At 40.4% G+C, this 20900-nt stretch overlaps 1 long non-coding RNA gene across 1 annotated transcript; it reads right to left on the minus strand.

Annotated features, from left to right (window-relative positions):
- Window positions 1-975: 975 nt before the first annotated feature.
- On the minus strand, window positions 976-20728 carry LOC117075657. Its single transcript, XR_004434076.1, has 3 exons — window positions 20715-20728; window positions 11747-11751; window positions 976-1098 (listed from the first exon to the last, which is right to left on the minus strand). It is a non-coding gene; the product is annotated as an uncharacterized LOC117075657 (long non-coding RNA).
- Between the last annotated feature and the right edge of the window lie 172 nt (window positions 20729-20900).

The raw sequence follows: 20900 nt of genomic DNA on the forward strand, positions 1-20900 counted from the left end.
GGAGTGCAGTGGTGTGACCTCGGCTCACTGCAACCTCCACCTCCCAGGTTCAACCAATTCTCTTGCGTCAGCCTCCTGTGTTTCTGGGATTACAGGCACCTGTCACCACTCCTGGCTAATTTTTGTATTTTTTAGTAGAGACAGGGTTTTGCCATGTTGATCAGGCTGGTCTCCAATTCCTGACCTCAGGCGATTCGGCTGCCGGGCGAGCCACCGCAGCTAGCCCTTAACTTATCTCTTTCCTTCTCAAGGCTTTTGCTATTATAAAATAATTTTTTTATGTTGTAAAATAAAACTTTAAAAGTCATAAAAATTTGAGATACTTTCTAGTTCTCTCATGTTATATCTTAATAGTAAAACTAAAATCAAAATATCAAGCAACATTCTTGTGTTCATAATTCTGTACCGTTTAGAAGGTATGGTGACATTAAAAGATCACTAGGGTGCATATCAGGAAAGATGATTGCAGACCCTGCTGAGCCACCGACCAACTGTGTAGGTCAGCCACTCTCAGAGCCTTACTTTTGTATCAATACGATGATCTCTAATAGAGAATGGATAAATAAGAGAAAATCTACATCATGAGTAGAATGTACAGTGAGGTACTAGCCATACTTCGGAAATCAGAGGAATTTGTGCTAGACACAGTGCTGATGATACTGCATTTTAGGAAGACTTGAAGGGCTTTTGGGCAACCTAATCCATGAGATAGCTGCTTGCTGGGCAGAATATCAAGGAAGCACTGGCATGCCCTCACTAACTTGCCCTTATTCAGTGATGTAAGTAGTCATGGGATGAGAAAAGGTTTTGGGGATGTTGAGACTCCTAGCAGGTCTCCCTTTCCCATAGGAGTTATAGGAATCCTGGGGGACCCACATGGAACCAAAAATGTAGGAGAGAGTTCTGATCTTTAGTCCATTATTGCATTGTACTTTCTTTTTATTTTATTTCAATAGTTTGGGAGGAACAGGTTGTTTTGGTTACATGGATAAGTTATTTAGTGATGATTTTTGAGATTTTGGTGAACCAGTCACCCAAGCAGTATATACTGTACCTAGTGTGTAGTCTTTTACTCCTCACTGCCCTCCCAAACTTCCCCTGAAGTCCTCAAAGTCCATTGTATCATTCTTGCACCTTTGTGTCCTCATAGCTTAGCTCCCACTTCTAAGTGAGAACATATGATGTTTGGTTTTCCTTTCCTGAGTTACTTCACTTAGAATAATGGTCTCCAACTCCATCCAGGTTGATGTGAATGCCATTATTTTGTTCCTTTTTAGGGCTGAGTAGTATTCCATGATGTGCATGCATATGTGTGTGTGTGTGTGTGTGTGTATCACCCTTTCTTTTTCTTTTTCTTTTTCTTTTTTTTTTCTTTTGAGATGAAGTTTTGTTCTTGTTGCCCAGGCTGGAATGGAGTCCAATGGCGCGATCTTGGCTCACTGCAACCTCCACCTCCCAGGTTCAAGTGATTCTCCTGTCTCAACCTCCCGAGTAGCTGGGATTACAGGTGTCCGCCACCGTGCCCAACTAATTTTCACCATGTTGAAATTTTCACCATGTTGGCCAGGCTGGTCTCAAACTCCTGACCTCAGGTGATCCGCCTTCCCCAGCCTCCCAAAGTGCTGGAATTACAGGCATGAGCCACTGCACCTGGCCTACATCACACTTCCTTTATCCACTCATTGGTTGATGAACATTTGGGCTGGTTCCATATTTTTGCAATTGCAAATTGTGCTGCTATAAACATGCATGTGCAAGTATCCTTTCCGTATAATGACTTATTATCCTCTGGGTAGATACCCAGTGCAGGGATTGCTGGATCAAATGGTAGTTCTACATCTAGTCCTTTAAGGAATCTCCATGCTGTTTTCCATAGTGGTTGTACTAGTTTATATTCCCACCAGCAGTGTGAAAGTGTTTATTTTTCACCACATCCACACTAACATCTATTATTTTTTTATTTTTTAATTATGGCCATTCTTGCAGGAGTAAGATGGTATCTCATTGTGGTCTTAATTTGCATTTCCCTAATAATAAGTGATGTTGAACATTTTTAATATGTTTTTTGACCATTTGTATATCTTCTTTTGAGAATTTTCTATTCTCGTTCTTTGCCCACTGTTTGATGAGATTATTTGCTTTCTCTTGCTGATTTGTTTGAGTTCCTTATAGATTCTGGGTATTAGTACTTTGTTGGATGCACAGTTTGTGAATATTTTCTCCCACTCTGTGGGTTGCATGTTTACTTTGCTGATTGTTTCTTTTGCTTTATAGAGCTTTTTAGTTTAATTAAGTTTCATCTATCTTTGTTTTTGCTGCATTTGCTCTTAAGTTCTTTCTCATGAAGTCTTTGCCCAAGCCAACGTCTAGAAGGGTTTTTCCAGTGTTATCTTCTAGAATTTTATGGTTTCAGGTCTTAGATTTAAACCTTGATCCACCTTGAGTTGATTTTTATATAAAGTGAGAGATGAAGATCCAGTTTCATTCTTCTGTGTATGGCTGGCCAATTATCCTGGCACCCTTTGTTGAAAAGGATATCCTTTCCCCACCTTATATTATGCTTGCTTTGTCTAAGATCAGTTGGCTGTAAGTATTTGACTTTGTTTCTGGGTTCTTTATTCTGTTCCATTGGTCTATGTGCCTATTTTTATACAATACCATGCTGTTTTGGTGACTATAGCCTTGTAGTATAGTTTTAAGTCAGGTAATGTGAGGCGTCCAGATTTGTCCTTTTTGCTTAGTCTTGCTATGAATATGTGGGCTCTTTTTTGGTTCCATATGAATTTAGGATTTTTTTTCTAGTTCTGTGAAGAATGATAATGGTATTTTGATGGGAATTGCATTAACTCTGTAGATTGCTTTTGGCCGTATAGTCATCCTGATACATGAGCATGGGATATGTTTCCACTTGTTTGTGTCATCAATGGATTTCTTTCAGTAGTGTTTTATAGTTTTCCTCGTAGAGATCTTTCACCTCCTTGATTAGGTATATTCCTAAGTATTTTATTTTATTTTGCAGCTGTTATAAAAGGGATCGAGTTATTGATTTGATTCTCAGCTTGGTCGTTGTTGGCATATAGCAGTGCTACTGATTTGTGAACATTGATTTTTGTATACGGAAACTTACTGAATCCATTTATCAGATCTAGGAGGTTTTTTTTTTAAAAAAAGTTATTTATTTATTTATTTTTGAGATGGAGTCTTGCTCTATTGCCCAGGCTGGAGTGCAGTGGTGTGATCTTGGCTCACTGCAACCTCTGCCCCCTGGGCTCAAACGATTCTCCCACCTCAGTCTCCTGAGTAACTGGAACTACAGGCATGCACCACCGTGCCCGGCTAATTTTTTTGTATTTTTGGTAGAGATGGGGTTTCACCATGTTGCCCAAGCTGGTCTCAAATTCCTGAGCTCAAGCAATCTGCCTGCCTTGGCTTCCTAAAGTGATGATATTATAGGCAGGAGCCACCATGCCCAGCTTAGGAGCTTTTTGAATGAGTCCTTAGGGTTTTGTATGTATATGATCATATAACCATGACAGTTTGACTTCCTCCTTACAGGTTTTGTTGCCCTTAATTTCCTTCTCTTGTCTAATTTCTCTGGCTAGGATGGGATGGCGTTGTACTTTCTGCAATATAATACTCCTGTTATGCGCTGGTCCTACATGTGGATCAGGCAGTGCTTCTGGCAAGCTTACGGATGCTCTTCACAGTTGTTCTGTCCATTAACTGGAGGCTCAGCCACAGGGATTTTCATCACCACTCTCAAAGCAATAATGTTTAGTTCTAGCCCCCCCAGGCATCTTGTGTCCATCTCTTCATTTCAGGTACCATGAGCTTGGATCCAAAAATGGAATATCTCAGCAATTCTGAGAAATATTTAGGAAAGTAATGGGATGTTTTTGTTGTATGAATATTGTGGGAACCAATTTATAATTTTTATATGTACAGGGTATTATGGAATTACATAAAGATGAAGGGGACAGGTTAGGCAATATGACAGATTTTTTGTAGAATAAAACAGCACCATTTCAGAGATGGCATGGATTGCATCCAGGCTGACATAAGTAGGCAGGATTCAGTCTCACTGGGTGAGACATAGTAGTAGCCTTAAACAGCACTACTTTTAGGTGAATGGCGGCGTATTTGTTCTTGGGGTTGGAGTTGGACCAAGGTCATAGATACAAAGAGATCCTATAGTGAGGAGGTTGGGAAGGGGCTACAAGGACCAGGCCTAATATTAGGGTCCCAAAAGTCATATTGTCTAGGATTCTCTATTGTATTGTCTAGGATTCTCCACCAAGCTCTACCCTTGGTTGCAGAATTGGAACACAAATCAGGCCTGGAGTAGCTGGAGAAACAGAGGGAATTGGGTTTGGGGTTTAGGAAAGAGACTGCTGCTATTTAATAGGCTGGGGAATATTACCCCAATGTGAAACACAGGGAAAACAGGCCAATTGTAGATTTTAAAACATATCCTAGACATGGTTCTCATTGGCAGACCTTCATCTGCTGATCACATATCTTTAATTCTCCCTGCTGGACAGAGTACAAGTGAGCAGGGAGCAAGAAACTGCTCTATCGGCACTTGAGCACATGGTTTAACTTACAAGGCATGTGCTTTACCTGAGATTTAAATGAGATGTTCTGCTCAAGTAAGTCCACAGATTTATAACTGTGAAGTTTCCACATGTTACCTGTGTAAAATATGAGCTACTGCATTTTATAATAATCGCCATGTGTATTTTCATGGCATGTTGCCAGGTGAACATGTACTGCTTTATCAGTGCTTCTAGGACTATCTGAAAAATAGCACAAGTATTCTCATGACAGTGTTATGTTAATAGGTTTGATTGGCATGAGCAAAAATTAATTCAATGACTCATAGGTAAAGGTAGCAAGCTCTGTTTTCCCATGCCACCAATATTCTAATCTTATGTAGGTCTGTATGCTTCTATGACTGAACAAATATGTGGAGATTTGCTATTTGGGTTCCGTGGATGCTATGTTAAGTCAGGAGTCATCAATACTTTGCTATTCAAAGTGTGACCCAAGTACCAGCAGTATTGGTGTCATCTGGGAACTTGTTTGAAATGCAGAATCTCAGGCCTAGTGTTAGACCTGCTGAATCAGAGTGTGCGTTTTAACAAGATCTCTGGATGATTTGTAAGTACATTCAAGTTTGAGAGGCACTTGTCATGCCATTGTGCCTCAAGTGCTTCCATTTTTGGGATTCTTTACTTCCTACTTTTCTCAGATCTATAGGCCATTAGATAGCCAATTCACTTGAATACTTTAAACATTCTAAAACTATAACTTTGTGTGGCCTAAGCTGTCTCTCTCCCTTATTATGTCAGAGAGGGAGGGCTTCTTTTCTTTTGCATCCCCTGTATAATTTACCTCTTCCTCCTAGATGATTTTTATTTTTTGGAGGCAAAGCATTACCTTTAGCTTTCAAGGGACACATTTGCTCTATGATCAACCTGATGACTATTTTTCCCCCCATGGCATCTCCCTCAAGAACACTGATATATTGAAGTTCTGTTTGTTGTTGAATTCTATCAGAAAAGGCAAGTTGCCCATTAATTTCAATATTGCATATTTTTAGGCAGCTTCAGAGTACCTTTTAAATAAAAAATGCCACAGACAAAGACTACTTGGTAGCTTTCTCTGTCAAGTCCAACTTTTTGTTTTGTTTGACTTTTCACAACATAATAGAAATTTTAGGACCTTAGAAATTTCATCTCTTCCAGCAGTAGCTATATTTTCTGTCTTAGCCATAGGTCTTCTGTTATTTTATTCTACAACTCCAAGCCAATTAAGGGAAAAAAATCTCTTTTGGGCATTTTCTTCTTTCTGTTTTTTTAGCTTTGTTTTCTATTCCCCCCACCCCCACCATCTTTGTTATAAAAGGAAAAAAAAAAAAACCTCATGGAACATGTTACCATTTTGGAATGTAGGTATTTATATATGCTATTTTTGCTTATGTATCAGAAGTCACATTTAGAAATATTCTCTGTAAGTTAAGCTTAAACCATTTTAGTTGGTAAGTGTCAACAACATTATGGTTTGTTTCATAAGAATCCTCTTCAATTTGAAGCCACATCCTTTGTTTCTTAATTTTCTCTAAAAACCACACAGGGTGATGAAGAAATAAAATGAGAGAAGTTTGCTGAAATGTATGTACAACAAGCTATTCTAAATGTCATTTATTGAATGATATACAGAATTTCATAACACGGAGTGGCATTGTCTGAAAGTGCCTCGCATAGCTCACTCTTGGTTACCTGAACCAGTGGACTACCTAGAACCAGGAATTATCTTCGACTGGTTGAGGAAGCCATGCTTAAACTCAACTTCCTAGAAAAGTGATGGCATTATTTCACCCTCTTGCAGGAGCCACAACTTCCCATGGTCCCCACTGTTCTTGGGTGCTAGACAGCTAGCTTTCAGTCGCCTCCTCCAACTAGCTAACTGCCAACCCAGACTGCTGAGCATTCAAGTTGTCTGATGATCTCTTCCGATAAAGTTACTTGGTCTGTGAGAAAGGAGAGCAGCAGTGGGGTGGTGCCCCTTCCCTGGAATACTAGACTGAGTCTCCATCAGATGATCCTGGCCCCTGCATTCCGCTTCATGGAAACGGTGGGAGAATCAAAGGATCTGTGACAGGTCCTTTGTGTGGCCTAAGCTGTCTCTCTCCCTTATTATGTCAGAGAAGGAGGGCACCCCTGGACTTTATCCACTCCATGCCAGTAGCAGTCCTCTCTCCCCAGTAGTGACAACCAGTAATGTCTTCAGGCATTGCCAAATGACCCCTGCAGGGCAAAATCACCCCTGGTTGAGAACCATTGCTCTGTCTTTTGTAACAACTTCTGCTAAGGTTAGTAATGACTTTCACATTGTTAAATCCCATTTCTCATCTTAATATCTCATTGGCTTCTGACATTGTCAATCTCCCTTCCTTCCTTCCTTCCTTCCTTCCTTCCTTCCTTCCTTCCTTCCTTCCTTCCTTCCTTCCTTCTCTTTCTTGCTTTCTTGCTTTCTTTCAACAAAGTCTCTATGTTGCCTAGGCTGGAGTTTAGGGGCACAATCTTAGCTCACTGCAACCTCCACCTCCTGGATTCAAGTGATCCTCCTGCCTCGGCCTCCCACGTAGCTGGGACTACAGGCACCTGCCACCACACCTGGCTAATTTTTGTATTTTTAGTAGAGACGGGGTTTCACCATGTTGGCCAGGATGATCTCAATCTCTTGACCTCGTGACCCATTTGCTTCGGCCTCCCAAAGTGTTGGAATTACAGGTGTGAGCCACTGCATCCGGCCCCACAACCTCTTCTTTCTTGAAATATTTTCTCTTACCTCCAATGACAACATTCTCTTAATTTTCTTCTTACCTCTTGGATTGTTCTCTCTGTCTCTTACAAAAATTTCATTTGTAGGTTTATCCACTCCCAACTGACATTTAAATGCTGGTAATCTCTTCTTCTGCCCTTTGAAAATAAGTTTAAAAATGATTCTACTATACTATTCTTAGTTGTACAACCTTGCTATAGTCACTATTTTTTTTCTTATATTTCATTTCTTTCTGGGACAGACATTCTGAATGTAGATATAGTCACTATTTTTATTTGTACAGACTATGCTAGGAAATAGATTTCCTAACTCTAGGAGAATTCAAACAATATTTTATGTTGGTTGAGTTAATTAAAAGAGAATGAGTAAAGTCAGAGTCTTTGAGTTAAACTATTACAAATTGGAAGAATATATTCAAATTTAAATTCCTGTATTAAATACATAAAAAGTAGACACAATTTTTTCATAACACAATAAAAACAAACATCTTCATCTTGGAAATTCAGGATTATATAACAATGAATCATTTTAGCTTTGAAAATATATGAGTATATACTTAAGAGGGGAAAATAAGTAAATAAGACAATATGTTACAAAAGATCTTGTAAACTCTCAAGAACTCAATTTTATGATGACATGATACCAAATAAATATTAATCTGACAAGAAAACCTGACTCTGCAAATATGCACATAAGAATATTTTTCTGGTGCTGAGGTTACTACATTCTTTGAATTGTTAAGAATTATTTTTGTATATATTTCTTTATTTATGAGAGAGGGTCTTGGCCTGTCACCCAGGCCGGAGTGCAGTGGCATGATCCTGGCTCACTGCAGCCTTGACTTCTGGGGCTCCAGCAATCCTTCCACCTCAGCCATCCTGAGTATCTGGGACCACAGGCACACACCACCATGCTTAGCTAATTTTTGTATTTTTGGTAGAGATGGAGTTTCACCATTTTCCCAAGCTGATCTCAAACTCCTGAGCTCAAATGGTCTACCTGCTTTGGCCTCCAAAGTGTTGGGATTATAGGCGTGATCCAATGCACCTGGCTGCAAGAATTTTTTGACGTTAATAATTTGACAAATACCTTGCCAGATCTAAAGCCCTGAAGAAATATTTGCAAAACAGTACTACATTAACTATTTGTATTAGTCAACTCAGGCTGCCATAACAAAATACTGCAGACTTTGTGGCTTAAACAACAAAAAATTATTTCTCATGGTTCTGGAGGCTGGGAAGTCCAAGATCAGGCTGCCAGTCAATTTGATTCCTAGCAAGTGCTGACTTCCTGGCTTGCAGATGGCTGCTTTCTCACTGTGTCATCACATGGCAGAGAGAGAGAAGTCTGGTGTTTCTTTCTTTTCTTATAAGGACACCAGACCTGTCTGATTAGAACCCCATCCTTATGACCTCATTTAACATTTATCACTTCCTCACAGGCCCTGTCTCTGAATACGGTCAACATGGCATTTTTGGAGAGGACACGTTCAGCCCATAACACTATTCGAAAGAAGAAGGGAATATTTCAGTTTGGGTGAAAATGCTAAAAGCTTTCAAAGGAGGAGACTTTTAAGACTGGCTCTGAAGGGTTTGGACGTGCAGAGTGGGATGGAAAATTATACTAGGATTTGGATATTATATGGGGACAGCAGAAGGAATGCAGGATCTGTGTGGGAGTAGTGGGGATTTCAGTTTGACTGACCTCCTAGATGTGAGAAGAAAGTGAGTGAAAAATAGGGTGATTTCAAGTCTTTGAGGAAGTTGAATGAAAAGCTGTGGAGTTTGTATTTTATTCTGTGAACAACAGGAACCTACTATTTTTAAAAAGAGTGCTATGATCACAATTACTTTTTAGGAAGATTCAATCTGACAGGGCCTTTAAGTGTGTGAAATTGGCAGCTTAGTACTGGTCTGGTTAGGGGGCTATATTAATAGTCAGGAGTTGATGAGAACCTGATCTGTACTAGTGGTACCAAGGTATTCACCAGTGAGTCAAACATCAGCCCTTCCTTAATAAGCCAGCACTCTAATGGGTGAAACATACAAATAAACTAATAATTGCAATGTAATGAGACAAGTACTATGATAAGATTCAATTCACCAGAAATATGTAACAGTTCTAAACTTGATTACATAATCAAATATCCTCAATATTTACAAACCAAAAATTATATAAATAGAACTGCAGAGAGAAATGGACAAATCCACAGTCACAGTGGAATAATTCAAGGTAGGTTAAACAGAGGAAGTGTATGAAAGATATAGAAGATTTGAATAACACAAGTAGCTGTATTGATGTAGGCTCAGTACAGAGAAAAGTATTATTGGCTCAGAGAACAAGAGAACTAGAGAACACACATTAATGTTATTTCTCCTTTCCTCTTGCCCAAATTCTTTTTCACTGTTACCATTCTCTTATCAAAAGAAAGGGATACCTCTTATTCATTCAAAATTTTCTTTCTTTTTTTTCTTTTTTTTTGAGACAGTCTTGCTCTGTCGCCCAGGCTGGAGTGTGGTGGCGTGATCTCGACTCACTGCAACCTCTGCCTCCCGGTTTCAAGTGATTCTCCTGCCTCAGCTTCCCGAGTAGCTGAGACTACAAGCATGCACCACCATGCTTGGCTAATTTTTGTATTTTTAATAGAGATAGGGCTTCACCATGTTGGCCAGGCTGGTCTCGAACTCCTGACCTCAAATGACCCTCTCACCTTGGCCTCCCAAGGTGTTGGGATTACAGGAGTGAGCCACTGCACCCGGTCACCATTTGAAATTTTCTATGATGCATTCCCCTTTAGTATTAAAAAACTTCAGAAGAAAAATTAAAATAGTGGTGTTGAAGAAGCCTCTTTTAATCATAGCACATATACCCTTCTAGGCCATTGTCTTTCCATGACAGATATGAATGTCTGTTAAGGATGAGACATAATATTAGAAATGGGGTAATTTCATACTTTGGGAGATAACTGAATTCACTAGTTGGAGTGATGACAGTTTTTGCATGACTACCTCACCTGTCATACTCCCACTATTACCAAATCATGAGTTACACTTAAGAGAGTCATATCAGAGCAACACTCACTTAGGTGGATGAGAAAGGGGGACAGGAAGGACTTGGAAGGACTGGCCCAGGTACCGTAACAGTAGCCTTGTCAATCAATGGGCTGGAGTCTCTGAGAGTTGCTCTGGCAAAAAGCACTTCCTGACTAGAAACTGGGAGGAAATGACAGATGTGGCTTAACCACTAGTTACCAATAATGATGAAACAGAAGCTTGTCTAAACTATCAATAATAAAATGAAAATACATCACCTATGCAGAAGAAAAGTCTCGATTAGCTTTCTATTTTTCTCAGAGAAAATGATGTAGAAAGTCATTACCATTTGAAGTGGTGATTAAAAGTGTCCAGTCAAAAACTATAAAAGAAGTGTCATAGATGTATTAATGAACATCATTGTTATATCATTTTTCTGAGTTATATGATGCTTGTAGAATTTATCTTTTAAAATTCTATAATTTGTTGAGATTTTGTTCTCCTATTAAATATTTACTTTCATACTTAATTTTTTCCTTTTTTCCCACTGTTTTCTCCTGAGAAAACATACCTAATTTTTTATTCATAATGTTGTCTTATTTTTCTGTAAGAGGTCTGCACCTCAAATTATATAGGCTTCAGGCTGAAAAAACTCAGATCCATCCCTGGGCCTGATACCTTTTCTCTGTTGCTCTTTCTCTTTGTCTGTTTTTCTTTTCTTTATTTCTCTTTTCTTTTCTTTTCTTTCTTTCTTTCCTTCCTTTCTTTTTTCTTTTTTTGATACAGTCTCACTCTGTTGCTCAGGCTGGAATGCAATGGCATAATCACGGCTCACTCCAGCCTCAACTTTCTGGGTCCAAGCCATCCTCCTGCCTTAGCCATGTAAGTAGCTGGGGCTACAGGTGTGTGCCACCAAGCTTGGATAATGTCTTTCTTTTTTTTTTTTTTTTTTTTTTTTTGAGAGCGGAGTCTCGCTGTGTCGCCCAGGCTGGAGTGCAGTGGCGCGATCTCGGCTCACTGCAAGCTCCGCCTCCCGGGTTCCCGCCATTCTCCCGCCTCAGCCTCCGAGTAGCTGGGACTGCAGGCACCCGCCACCGCGCCCGCCTAGTTTTTTGTATTTTTAGTAGAGACGGGGTTTCACCGTGTTAACCAGGAGGGTCTCGATCTCCTGACCTCGTGAACCACCCGCCTCGGCCTCCCAAAGTGCTGGGATTACAGGCTTGAGCCACCGCGCCCGGCCTCTTTCTATTTTTTTAATAGAGATAGGGGTCTTACTATATTGCCTAGGCTGGTCTCGAACTCCTGGGCTCAAGCAATACACCTGCCTTGTCCTCCCGAAGTGCTCGGATTACAGGTGTGTGAGCCACTGAGTCTGGCCTGTTTCTCTTATCATTGCTTTTCATGATATCATGCTCTTAAAAACAGGATCTACACTAATATATATGAGATGTGGAACAAAATATCAAAAAATATAACCTATGATATAGTGCCCTAAACTTTAGAAAACCAGTTGTATTAAATTAAGATTAATTCCCCACTCCCAGATACTAATATTAATTATCAGATGCAAAATATATGTAGTCTTTGTTCACATCCAATAGGAAAAATACGAAAACGTACAATTTCTTTTTAAAAAAATTTTTAATTTTTTTATTATTATTATTTTTTTGAGATAGGATCTGACTCTGTTGCTCAGGCTGGAGTACAGTGGTATGATCTTGGCTCACTGCAACCTCTATCCCCTGGGCTAAAACCATCCTCCCACGTCAGCCTCCTGAGTAGCTGGGACTACAGGTGTGCACCACCATGGCCAGCTAATTTTTGTATTTTTGGTAGAGACAGGGTTTCACCACGTCACCCAGGCTGGTCTTGAACTCCCGAGCTTAAGTGATCCTCTCGCCTTGGCCTCTGAAAGTGCTGGGATTACAGGTGTAAGCCACTGTGCCTGACCAAAAATATACAATTTATAATTCAAGAGATTGTACTTATACCAGTTTCATCTGATTTTAGTGCTATAACAAGGTGAAAGACAAATTAATAGTCATTTGGTAAATGCTGATATAATCTTTCTCATATACTTCCTAGAAACTCTGAAAATGAATGATTCAAATGACAGAGTAATAAACACATTAGTAAGTCAGATGGTTTCTAATTCATTGCTTTTGTCAAAATTTAAGTTGACCTTCAATAGATGGTCATCTAAATAGATCATTAAAAATAATCTTTGACAATTGATCACTATATGTTGTTTGTCATTTAACTTGAAAAGTTTAAAGAATTGATTGACATTGCTAACAAAATTTCTAATCTCATTTACTTACATATGAGAACAAGGTTTTTTAGTGCTATAGATATAAATGAAAAACAGGAATAGCTAAATCCTGACTGATTTTAGCCATAAGGTAATATTAACCCATGGACAAATAAACCTTTCAATTATCTAAACATATTAAAAATATTAAGTGGTCAACTTTGAACATTTGTGAAGGATACATGAATTTTTCCAATGTCTTTTAATGGAGCACAAGCAAAAATGTTTAGAGACAACTAATCTAGCAAAATGAATATGGAAAACTATATAAATCAATTATGCAACACCCTTAAAGGAGACTGACCATCTATTTTTAACTGTCCTGTTGGCAGACTTGAACAGACAGCTGTATCAAATGATGGAGGCTGCCTGAGAGTGTGGAAGAACACTATGTTGGCTGAGTTATTTTTAGTGGTGAAACTCTCTTTTCAAACCCTAATATATAAAACAAAATACTTGAGGCGAACGCTTTTATAGTTTGAAGTGGAAATAGTTCCCCGTAGTGCTATGGGACACAGACCACTGGAATCTACAAGCCTACACTGGCAGCAGTTCTGATCTATTTCCCTCAATGCCCTTCTTTTGTTTTTCCAGGAATCCTGTGTACTTATTACCAGTACCCAGGAGCAAGTAAGAGTGATGTTGTGATTGATGTATACTGCCTTGATGTTATCTTGTTGAAGTGTCTATACTAGAGACTCCTCGTCCTCAGTTTGGAGTGTCTACCCTGCATAACTGGGGTGAAATCCCCTGTCAAGGAGGCTGGAGCACGTACAGTAGGTGATTTTTAAGGATAGGCAATCATGTTTTCTTGGTGTTACTCTTAGTGAAAAAGGGTGTATCCAAACTGACCATAACTCGAGACTCATGGCTCTTTTTATTTCTTCCCCCAACCAGTTTTCCAGGATTTGAATCTATTCAAATCTATCCAGGAAAGCAGGTTCAGTTTGGATTCTGGAATTTGTTACTTATGGACTTTCTGTTGTAGAAAGGACCCCACCTGAGTACTACAGATTAGACTTCAGTAATCAAATCTTTGAAATAGCATGCAGTGACTTCTCCTGAGTGCATATTTACCCTCAGGTGGGCCGGATTAGGGTAGATTCCACCATACACTGCCTCATGTACTCAAAAAAATCATAGTTTCTCTCCCTTGGCTCAGTTCTGGGGCTCGGCACTGAGCATTGGTCCCCTCTTTATGCAGTTGCAATAACTTTATTTCAGAAAACTCATTGACTTTCACTGTAACCAGCCTAAATACACACAGCCCAAGCTCCCTAACTCCAAATCTCAGAGAAAAGGGGGTAGGGTATTGATTTCTTTCTTTGAAAAAGGTCTCAAGTTCCTTGAGTAAAATTTTCCTTCCCACAGATGTACTAAAAGGAGTTGCTGACTTTGCTAAAATGAGAATGAATTCTTAGTTATGCATCGTTCTGTGTTAAATTTATTTGTATTATTTTGCAGAGCAAAAAACAACAAAACAAACAATCCCCCTCCACCCCACCACAACACCAAAAACCATTCCAAGGTTATCTTCTATTTCCTCTTATTCTGGGAGCACAGTACAGCAAAAGGAATAATGCTAGTAATGATAAAACCAAGTGATGGTAGGGCACTCACTTACCTAGGTAATACTAGGACCACTCTGAAGGGGGAGTGAAAGGCATGAGTTCCACTTGTATATTTGACCTCCCTTTACTTACCTCCTCCTAGATCATATCCAACTTATGGCAAATTTATTTTTGAAAAGTCTGTAGAGTTAGTTTTAAACACATATTTCCCAAATACACTACATCATATTTGGCAAACTTGTCTTTAAATAATTCCAGTACCTCCCCTTTCACCATTTTGTTCTCGGAGACCTCTCTCCTAGAACCCTCTTTCCTCTGCTCCACTCAGGACAGATCACTCTCTAGGCTGCCTCACAGCCATCATAAGGGCCTTCACCTGGCTGGTCTCCTGGGTTAAACTCAGTGTAACAGGATCCCAGGTGTAACACGGTGGTTGCTAAGTGAGAGTTTTCCTGTTGTCCCAGAATAACAACTAAAGTACAGATGTTAGGCCCAGAAGCACTTAGTTCTCCACACTCTTAAGAGAGCCACCAACTCAGCCTCATCAGTTGGTCGGTGGCCAAGGCGAAGTTCTGGACTCCTACTCTTTATTGTGTTCCATGTTCCTTCCTTGGGAGCCTCAAGAACTGGTTCCTCTCCAGCTGGATATGATAACGGCTTGTCCTTTTCTTCCTTTAGGGATTGGGGGCTTAAGGAGACTGGAGGGGTAGGATTCTTCAGAGGCAAAATTAGTGGGGAGTGAAAGCAGTATTGGGAGGCAGAGTTGCTCTAATGTACAGTATGCGTGTGCATGCATGTGTGTGTGTGCACACACACATACAGATAATGGTGTGCTTGTTCTAAGAGTTAATATGGTAAGCCTGCAAAAATTGGGAGGGGACATCCTATTTCTTGGATGAATTCTTGCTGAGGTGCAGAACCAGTAGGTCTGCCTTGGAGCTGGAAGTATGGTAACGAAATTTTGAGAAGAGCTTGGCTTGTATCCCCTGGAGTTTGGGCAAATAAGAATATAGAGACTCTGCCTATTTCTTAGTCTAGAGATTTCTGAGAGAGTCTCTCTTGGTTAGCCCAGGACTGTGGGGCTTGAGGTGACTGTGGCATAGTATATCTAAAGGAAGAAAGGGCAATCTCTTAATGTATTCAACTGGGGAGGACCTAGTTCTTGAGGCTTCTCTGGAAGATGCATGGAAGACAGGTGAAGAGGAGGCGCTCAGAAGTTTTCTGGTGGCCACTGAACCAACTGATGATATAACCAGTCTGGAGGAGGTGCTGTGGTCCTCAACCTCTAACAGGCCAAAAGAAGACTGCCTTTATTTGAGTTGGTTCTCAATGACAGGTTGCTGGTAAGACTGTTCTAAGAAATATATTCCATCTAAGAAATCTATTCTGTTCTATTTCTACCGGGAGACCATTCACTGTAGTGGGAACTTGGTGGGCCAATTTTAATCTGGAGATTAATACACTTTGGTATTGAGAAATTTTCTTGTTAATCTGGAGATTAATATATTATGATATTGAGAAGTTTTCTTGTATTATTTTTTTGAGAATATGCTTCATCTACATTTTCTCTTTCTCTCACCCAGCTCCTACTAATCAAGTATTTGATTCTCCATTTAAGTCCTCTAAATCTCTTATTACTTTTTCCATATATTCCATCTGCTTGTCTTTTTGTGCTGTTCATTTGAAGGTATTTTTCTTTCTTTCAACTTTATCTTTCTTTTTTTTTTTTTTTTTGAGGCGGAGTCTCGCTCTGTCGCCCAGACTGGAGTGCAGTGGCGCAATCTCGGCTCACTGCAAGCTCCGCCTCCCGGGTTCACGCCATTCTCCTGCCTCAGCCTCCCGAGTAGCTGGGACTACAGGCGCCCGCCACCTCGCCCGGCTAGTTTTTTTTTTGTATTTTTAGTAGAGACGGGGTTTCACCATGTTAGCCAGGATGGTCTCGATCTCCTGACCTCGTGATCCGCCCGTCTCGGCCTCCCAAAGTGCTGGGTCAACTTTATCTTTCATAGTTTTTACTTAAATCTTTTCTTTTGACTCTTATATTTTTAATTTCAAGAATTTTAAAAAGTCCTTGCTGGCTGGGTGTGGTGGCTCATGCCTGTAATCCCCAGCACTTTGGGAGGCTGAGAGGGGCAAATCATGAGGTCAAGAGATTGAGATCATCCTGGCCAACATGGTGAAAACCTGTCTCTACTAAAAATAAAAAAAATTATCTGGGCGTGGTGGCATGTGCCTGTAGTCCCAGCTACTTGGGAGGCTGAGCAGGGAGAATCACTTGAACCTGGGAGGCAGAGGTTGCAATGAGCCGAGATCGTACCACTGTACTTCAGCCTGGTGACAGAGTGAGACTCTGTCTTAAAAAAAAAAAAAGTCCTTTTATTCATATTAACCTATTCTTTTTTTAGTGAATATTTTCTCCTATGTCTTTGATTTAAAAAAAAATTTTCTTTCTGTTTCCTGCAATATTTCTATGTCTTCTGAGTTGCTTTTGTCTCCTCATAAGACATTAATTTGCATTGGCAGGGCTTGTGAATTAGTGACCTGTAGATCATACCACCAGGGTTCAGATAAAAGCTATTTAACCCTTGTAGGCCTCCATTTCTTCCTCTATAAAATGGGTATAATAAAATTACCTCTCTCATAGGCTTTTGAAAGATCTTAGGGAGGAGTGCACCAGGAAACGGAATTGGGCCAGTACAAAGTACTAAGGCAAGAGCATAACAAATGTGTTTGAGCAGCCACTGTGGCTGGAGAAGAATAAGACAGAAGTAAGAGATGAAACAAGGGTCTGATTGTGTAGAGCTTTGTAGACAATTGGAAAGACTTTGGCTTTTACTAGGAGTGAAAGAGGGCACCACTAGGGGCTTTTGAAGAGAAGTGACCTGATCTGATTTGCATTTTAACACTGTCATTGTGGCTACTTTGTTGACAGAAGTCCATAGGAGGAAAATACATAATCAGGGAGACTAGTTGGGGCCTGTTGCAAGAATCCAGGTGAGATCATGGTGCATTTGACTGGGATGGTAACGGCAGAGGTAGTGAAAAGGGGTCAAATTCTGGTTATATTTCAAAGGTAGAGCCAGCAGGACTTCTTAATGGATTGAAAGTGAGAAAGACAGAGGAGTCAAGCATGACTCCAAATTTTTAGCCCCAGAAATTGGATATGTGGGATTGCCATTAAACGAGATGAGGAAAATTACAGATGGAGCAAGTTTGGAGAAGAAGAACCGAAAGCTGGACAGGTGAGGAAGAACCTGACAGGTTTCTACTAAGTCTACTAGTAAGACAACTCTTAAAAGGAGATTTGCTACAAGTTAGAGCAGAGAAATGATGTGGCACCTGAAACAGGATAATGGGGTTAGGACCATCTTTGTTTTTAACATGGGAGAAATAACAGCACATCTATTTACTGATGGGAGTGACATCAGTAGAACGGGAAAATTTATGATGTAGGAGAGGAAAGGAGAATATATCAGTCTAGGTCCTGGCAAGAAGCAGATGGTGCATGCAAATTGGGTAATTTAAGGAGAGTTTTTATTTTTGTTTTGTTTTTTTAGACAGGGTTTGGCTCTGTCACCCAGGCTGGGTGCACAGATCTCGGGTCACTGCAACCTCAACTTCCCAGGCTCAGGTGATTCTCCCACCTCAGCCTACTGAGTAGCTGGGATTACAGGCACACACCACCACGCCCAGCTAATTTTTGTATTTTTTAGTAGAGACAGGGTTTCACTATGTTGCCCAGGCTGGTCTCGAACTCCTGAGCTCAAGCTATTCACCCGCCTTGGCCTCCCAAAATGCTAGGATTACAGATGTGAGCCGTCACGCCTAGCCATTGAGGAAAGTTTTGAGGAGAGTTTTAAGAAGGACTATTTATTATACAAAATTGTGGTTGTAGTGTAAGGAAATGATTAGCACAGTGCCCTGGGGTTAGTTACAGTTTGGCATCAATACCACCTTTCAGCATGAAGGGAGGAGGGAAAGGGAAAGGATTCCAGAACCTGGAATGGGAGAGCCGTATGGAGGGGCCTGCTGGTACCATTTGATGGATGAACTCAGCCAACCCACAGGGAGGGAGCTGGAAAAATAAATGCTCCAACTTCACTTAGCTTCTTCCCACACATCCCCAGCCCTTTCCTGGGATCCCCAGTCCTTCTCATTGACCAAAACAGTTTGGAAGCCAGAGACCAGGGGAGTATGTCAATTCAGGCATACAGCAGTGTAGAAAATGGATCTGGAGGGGCAAATACAAGAAATCCACGGAGGGGGAGTTGCTGGGACAATGCCCTTGAATAGGTGAGGCTGAAGGAACTTGGTGTACAAGTAAAGGGATTAGCCTTAGATAGGACACCTACAGTTCATGCTGAGGATAGGAGAGAAGGCAGAATGCCAGGGTGCAAATGCTGGTAGGTGCAAATGCTGGTAGTTTGTGGGATAAGGTTGTTCTTCTCTTTGGATTCCTTCGAGTTTCTCAGTGAGGTAAAAAACAAGGTCATCAGCTTGAGCATGAGATTTTTTTTTTTTTTTTTTTTTTGAGACGGAGTCTCGCTCTGTTGCCCAGGCTGGAGTGCTGTAGCATGATCTCGGCTCACTGCAAGCTCCGCCTCCTGGGTTCATGCCATTCTCCTGCCTCAGCCTCTTGGTAGCTGGGACTACAGGTGCCCGCCACCACGCAGGGCTAATTTTTTGTATTTTTAGTAGAGACAGGGTTTCACCGTGTTAGCCAGGATGGTCTCCATCTCCTGACCTCGTGATCCGCCCGCCTCAGCCTCCCAAAGTGCTGGGATTACAGCCGTGAGCCACCATGCCTGGCCGAGCATGAGATATTTGTATGTGTGCATGATATTAAAGAAGCTGGGAGTACATTTGTAATTGTGAGCTGTTTGCCAGTTGGGGACTACCTATACTTTTGTACTTCTGCCATTTATCTTTACTGCTCTGTGTCCTCAAAAACATAACTCTTTTTTTCTAGTCAGAACCATCTCCTCACAACTCCAGTACCTTCCAAGTTAATGTTTTTGCACGCTTTTGTCTAAAATAAACTACCTATCCCTTTGTCTATCCATGTGCAATGTCGAATTCAAGGAATACTTCTTTCATGAAGCCCTTATTAACTTCTCCATCTCATGCTATCCTTTCCCTTCTATGTACTTTAACTTGTAGTGAATGCCACAAATGTCCAGCTTTGTTTTCTAATTGCTTCCTGTTATTCTTGATCTCTGAACTGGATTGTAAGGTCATCTAGCAGAAACCATTTTTCCTTTTGTTCATGCTCTCACTATGATGAGTGACAGGCTTGAAATAATTGGTCATTGTTATTACTCAGTAGTTATTGCTCAATACTTATTACACCCAATATCCACTCAGAGCCCACAACAATTCTGAAGTAATTAGGATGGCAGTGATTTGAATAGTTTTGTTTTTTAGCTATATAATGCGAAGGACATGGTGACTATCAACTGAAAGGCGAACGATGTCCTCTCCAATGACTATTTTTGATTTAGTTAAATAAGAAGTTATAGCTAAAAATGCACCAGGTGCATTTACTCAACATATTACCATTATTGTGGGAAAATATTCTGAGTTTGTCACAGTCTGGAGACTTTCAGTCCTGGTTGTATTGGTTATGTGCCTGGACAAAACCTGAAAGTATTAGGAATGGTTCATCTAAGAGACAAACATAGCAAACTCAAGAGACTTTTCTTCTCCTTGCTAACTCCAATCTAGCTAGTCACCAAGTTCTGCTGATTCTAGGTCTGATATGACTCTTAACTCCCTGGGCATCTTAAGTTTGACTTGTCTGAAACCATATCTTGATATGCTCCCTAACATGCTCCACTCCCTCCCCATCTCCCTTATCTCAGTCCATTTGGGCTGCTAGAACAAAATACCAAAAACTGAGTGGCTTATAAACAACAGAAATTTATTTCTTACAATTCTGCAGGCTGGGAAGTCTCAGATTAAGGCATCAGCAGATTTTGTGTCTGATGAGGGCACATTTGCTAGTTCATAAATGGCACCTCCTTCCTGTGTCCTCACACAGTAGAAAGGGCAAAGCAGCCTGTTCTACAAGGACACTAAATTCCATTTGGCAAGTGGCACAAATGGGATTAATCTCTTATCCTGAAGGACCTAATCACCCCCTAAAAGCCTCACCTCCTAATATTATCACATTGGGAGTTGAATTAAGTTTCAATATGTGAATTGGCAGGCGATGAGGGCACGCAAATATTCAGACCATAGCAATTCTAAACCTTGAAGTAATTCTTGATTTTTCCATCTCCCATTTTCACATTGAATTCATCCAATTCTGTCAGTTATTCCTACAAATGTATTGTAATTCAGACCTCTTCGCTTGTCCAGTTCTTCAAATAAATATGAATCATAGATATCACATACATTTTGTGTAAGATTTAGAATATGTCAGGGGCACACTTGGTTCTCTTGCTGAGGCACCCCCCCCGTACCCTTTTGTAGTGTTCTTCCTTCCTAATACATTTTCCTTTTTCAAACCTAAAAAAAAAAGAATATGTCTTTTATTGTTACCTCTTAAAACCATGAATTGTGCGCAGAAAACTCCACTGGTTTTCATCACACGTAGAGCAAAATCCAGAGCCCTTGGTGTGACTTGCAAGGCTCTAC

The sequence above is a fragment of the Trachypithecus francoisi genome, unplaced genomic scaffold, assembly GCF_009764315.1.
Source record: "Trachypithecus francoisi isolate TF-2019V2 unplaced genomic scaffold, Tfra_2.0 Lachesis_group5, whole genome shotgun sequence".
In the NCBI taxonomy this organism is placed as follows: domain Eukaryota; kingdom Metazoa; phylum Chordata; class Mammalia; order Primates; family Cercopithecidae; genus Trachypithecus; species Trachypithecus francoisi.